The sequence below is a fragment of the Habropoda laboriosa genome, unplaced genomic scaffold, assembly GCF_001263275.1.
Source record: "Habropoda laboriosa isolate 0110345459 unplaced genomic scaffold, ASM126327v1 scaffold61, whole genome shotgun sequence".
Classification (NCBI taxonomy): Eukaryota; Metazoa; Arthropoda; class Insecta; order Hymenoptera; family Apidae; genus Habropoda; species Habropoda laboriosa.
The window spans coordinates 1,596,130-1,601,206 of record NW_017100203.1 but is presented as its reverse complement, the minus strand read 5'-3'; positions in this window follow the sequence as shown (position 1 = coordinate 1,601,206).

The window sequence follows — 5,077 nt, the reverse complement described above, 5'->3', positions numbered from 1 at the left end:
TTCGTCGAATGGCAATTCTCGAAGGGTTCTTTCCCGAATGGCCAAAACCTGGAGGAAATTCGGCATTGTCGAAACGTCCCTTGCTTTCTCATTGCGAGAAATCGTCACCACTCTTCCCGAGAAAAGAGTGCTCGCGATGTCTCTTAGACACGCTGATAGCCGATCGAAGGTTCTCAGGAACGATCGATCAGTGTGAAAAATGAGAAGCGAGAGACAATTAGAACGCCTAGCGAACAAATTAGCTACACAGTCAGTTATTCAGAGTCATCCAGTTAGAAACAGTCAGTCACACACAGTTAGTCAATCATAATCAAACAGCAATGCACTAGCATTCAGGCTAGCGCCCATGGCGTTCACACCAACGAGAAGCAATTATGCTTCTCGTTGCACAGTTAGACTAAGTTCGGTATAAATAAAATAGTAACCCATAAATCACGGTAATATTCAGTTTCCCAAAGACGATTCACGTGAATCTTCGAGAGAAAATCAGAATGCACTGGTGTGCGATAATTCGAGGGCTGCATGACAGCCGTAGTATGGCGCATGTCTCCCGCCGGTGTATGTTCGAGACAGGGAAGAGGCACACATCCTAGAAACACGAATTTCATGCTAGAGGTACGACCTAACAGCTGAATTTCCCGGTCTCAGGATCAATACTTTTAGAGTATGCACTCATAACAAGGTCAATCGTCACGAGGCAGCAGAACCTACCAGGCTAAGCAGGATGGAACTGTTGTTCCAAAACGCCGCTGTCTTGGCAATCGAAAACGGAGAAAAGTTGAGAATAAAATTGAATCATCGGGAAGAAGAAACACCTGAAAGCTTCTATTCCGAAGAACGTTGGTTATCAGCGACGACGATTACAGTGCTGATTTATCGCAAAACGCGAAATGGGACGCTTTTTTTGGTTAACAGAGGGTCTCCATCAGTCTTTTCATCGGGAAGAAGAAACACCTGAAAGCTTCTATTCCGAAGAACGTTGGTTATCAGCGACGACGTTTACAGTGCTGATTTATCGCAAAACGCGAAATGGGACGCTTTTTTTGGTTAACAGAGGGTCTCCATCAGTCTTGGTGCATGATTCAGATGCTTCCTGTGGAAACATCGTCGCTGCAGAGTGGATTGACGATACGGTGCGAGAAACCGGAGGAGGAAAGCTTAACAGCTGAAGCAGATATTGGATGGGAAATAGTGCCAATGGTACTAGTTACATACTTTAAGCATCATGGCTGATACTGTGCAATCTTCCACTCTAAAGGTTGAGGAGCATCCTTCCGCGATCAAGGATAAGAAGTACAATGCGAAACGTGGGCTAGGTTCGCTCGCGCGAAAGCATGAACGTTTTACTGAACGAAAGAACATCGAAGGCAAGGCGTATGTGAAAGAGAGAATTCGCAAAGAGTGTCTAGAACTTGGGGTGAATTTAGATATGAGTGAGGAAGTGTTTCTAAAGACACTAGTGATTGGAGAAGAGGTGAACCGGCCGCCCCTAGAGGTAGCAGTTTCCATTGACGTGGTCCCTGAATTAGCGCGAAGCACGCTCGAATATTTAGCGTCTCAGAAGGTAGAAATACGTGACGAAGATCAGGTCATGTCAGAACAAGTTGCAACGTTACAGGTGAGGGCTAAGGTGGCGAAAGCCCGTGCAACTACGCCGGTTGATTCGCAACCTATCAACGACCCATACGTTGATAAAACCGTTAAGCTCTTAACACAAGTGACGAAGAGTGTCGAGCAAGTCGGTGTCGCGGAGCATCAAAAACAAACGTTTGCTCCAAGCTGCCAGAAGGGAAAGTGAGAACCAATGTGACGGTTAGCGGTCAGGTGCTGCACGTGCCTCAGGAATACGCGCAGCAACCGTTCTCATGCCCACAAGGCTTGCAAGCTCTTGTTGATGAGAGGCAATTTCTGAACTTTGACGGTGTAATTCTCCAATACAGTGTGATGAACATCTGGGAAGAGGACGTCTTAAGGAGTGTTGACTCGCAGATTTGAGAAGAAGGTGCAAGAACTGAGGTTAGTAGAACACCTGTGCTACCACGTCGCGAGGTACACGATAGTGATATCGCGGATGATTTCACCCCTTTACACCTACACAGCTCAAGTCCACGTGGAAGCTGGAATTGTCACGTCGAGGATGATCAGTCGTCGAAGGGTATCGACGATTACTATTATACACTCCCTGTCCTGTGCAGGCAAATTTATGTCTGAAGACCTCGCTTAGTTAAAATCCTCCCCCCATCGTGCTTCCCTCCAGGAACTATTAAGACACTGCGTACGATGGCTCCGCATAGTTACTCAGCTGATTGTGAAATGGAGGGGTGAATTTTGACGAAAAGGGGCGACATACTGTTTCGTTTGTATAGCTATTTGTGCATTTACCGCTGCACACGTGACACAATTTCGCGTTTTTCAAAGTGCAACGTTTAAAAATCAATTCTTCTAAGTATGCTCTCTTCAAGGTGGTACATGAGTATTACAAATTCAAAAAATCGTAATTTTCTTTCGAGATTCTTCGTGAAAGCTCCATTTCTCTGAAGTGTTTCGAAAAAGGATTCGTCGAAAAATTGCGCAAAATTACAGAAGTTGCAACGTGAAAAGTAAACGGCGTGCAAGATGAAAAAAAAAAAAAAGAGGAACGCGTTGGATATAAGCAACAAAAAAAGAATGAATTCAGCTCTTCGAAAATTGAAACGAACGGTTAGAGGACTCTGAGGCGAGAATGGATTGACTGCGGTACCGATCCATTAATTCAGTTCGTATTACGGAAATGTCATTAGAAATTTTAATCACACTGCGAAAGCCACGAGGCAGGCCATTTAGGTTACATATTTTCACAAATGTTCGACCGATACGAAAGCCCGACACGTGTACTGTCTCGTTGGGGAAGCAAGTTGATGCTCTTGGCAAAGTAAAGCGCAGAATACCTTGGACAAATACCAACACAAACCTGCATTACAATCTGCAGTGGAGAATACAATGAGTACGATCGTCGAAATTTACGAAAAATTAAACAGCAATGTAAGATAGTAACGAAAGTTTGATCTCGAAAATTTCAAAAATCGCGCCAAAAGCATGTATCAGTGACGTTGACATTGTCGAAATCGCTGCAAATATTGCAGTTGCAATGTTCAACGACGGAAACAATGCTCTTCTGCTATCAATCATGGAACAGCTGGAAATTCCAGTCGGACAGAATGCAAAAGAAATGTGCGAGGAAGAAAACGAGAGTTAGAAAGTTAAAGAGTCGAGAATTGAGCATAGGACAAGAAAAAAACAAAACAAAAAGATGAACCTGGAATAGCTGATTAAAGGCAATTTTGCAAATAATCGAATTTTTTTCTAAAAAAGAAAAATGTATTCGAAGCTTTAAAGCCGTTTTTCTCAAATCCACGCTTTTCAAAACGCTGACCATCGTAAGTCGAGAAAGGATCGATATTTTTAACTGAAATTTTAACCGAACCTACGTAACACTCTTCTCCGCAAAGTGGAATTCGCTCGTTAAGATCGCAGAACTCTGAACAATTTGATCGAACATTCTCAGAGGAATTATTACAGAAAAAATTTGCAAATTTCGTATTTACCGTATAACTTCACGAATTTTTATCGAAACTTTTCAGCAAAGCTTCCACCTCGTAGATTTTGCTTTCAGATGAGTCATTCAAACTGAAATCATGTTCACCACCTACGCATTACGCATCGTCCACTTCAGCGATTTGTATTTGATTTAATTTTTACTATTTCCAAAATTTCACGATTTTTCAATACCCGTTATATCCATAATAAAAAAAAACCAGTAAAAAGTGCAAATGTGTTGAATTATCAATCACTCGTCAATCCAACTCAAAAGAAACCGTTCATCTTACCCCTCTGACACAGCCATGTACCACCTTTAATCGGCAAACAAGCATATTCAATTCAGAGAAACTCTACGTCCGATCGTTCTTTGTACCACGAAAGAAAGAGAGAGAGCACACATTTCGAAATTGTGTCATCGATATCGCAAATACGTGATATGCAAATACACGAGCATGCCAGTAGTACGCGAAAAAATGAGCATTCCAATATGATGATATTTCTATTTTCCGATACGTTCTCTTTCCCCTATTCAACCATTCTATTTTCAACTGCAACTTCACTCGTTCGGTTTCCTCTCATTTGGAAAGAGGGCAAAATTGGACGAAAGTCTCGAATGTTACCGCAACCTGAACCGTAAGATTATCCGCCTCTTTTGCGCGTGCTCTCTCTCTCTCTCTCTTTCCTCGTCTGTCGCTCGCTCTCACTCTCACTTTCACTCTGCTGCTTTCTCGCAACGATCAGCTGGTCTCGCCTTACAGCCTTGACCAAGCCACCCGAAATTGAATTGACACGACGACGACGCCTCCGTATTTCTAACGATTTCACCGTACGACTTTTTCTATCACGTGATAATCAAGTTCCCCATTGATGGAATCAGAGATCGGACAACGTTATGCCGTCCGGCGAATTGAATCGAATCGCGCGCGCCGAACTTTCGTAATAACGTGTATATAACGCGTAGACGGTGTGGCCTGAACGAATGTATGCGTGTGTATTCGAGCACACGTTCGTGCGTGTGTTTTATCATAAAATCGATTCTCATTATACGATCGACGCGTATGCAATTGTCGTCGCCGAGGCGTGTCGATGTTAATGTGTGTGTGTGTGTGTTCCTTCGATTCTCGCGTTTCTCTAGCATTTAAGTGGTCGTCGAATTTCATCAGCGCGATAGATATAATTGTCGATCTCGAAAGGAAGTTTCAGTTGTCCGACAGAGAAAAAGAGAGAAAAAAAAAAATAAAGAACTAACAAATATGTGTCTCAGCGCGATACACATTAATACGCGTTGTTCTACACTACTACTGCTGTTGCTGTGTTCTACATCGCGTATTTTTCTTCATTTGTTCTCTTTCTCATTTTGTTTATTTGTTTGGTTGTTCCATTTTCTGTTTTATCGTTTATTTCTCTGAACAGTCTTTTCACAATTTCGCTTTACGCGCCTCTCTCTCTCTCTCTCTCTCTCTCTCTCTCTCTCTCTCTCTCTCTCTCTCTCTCTCTC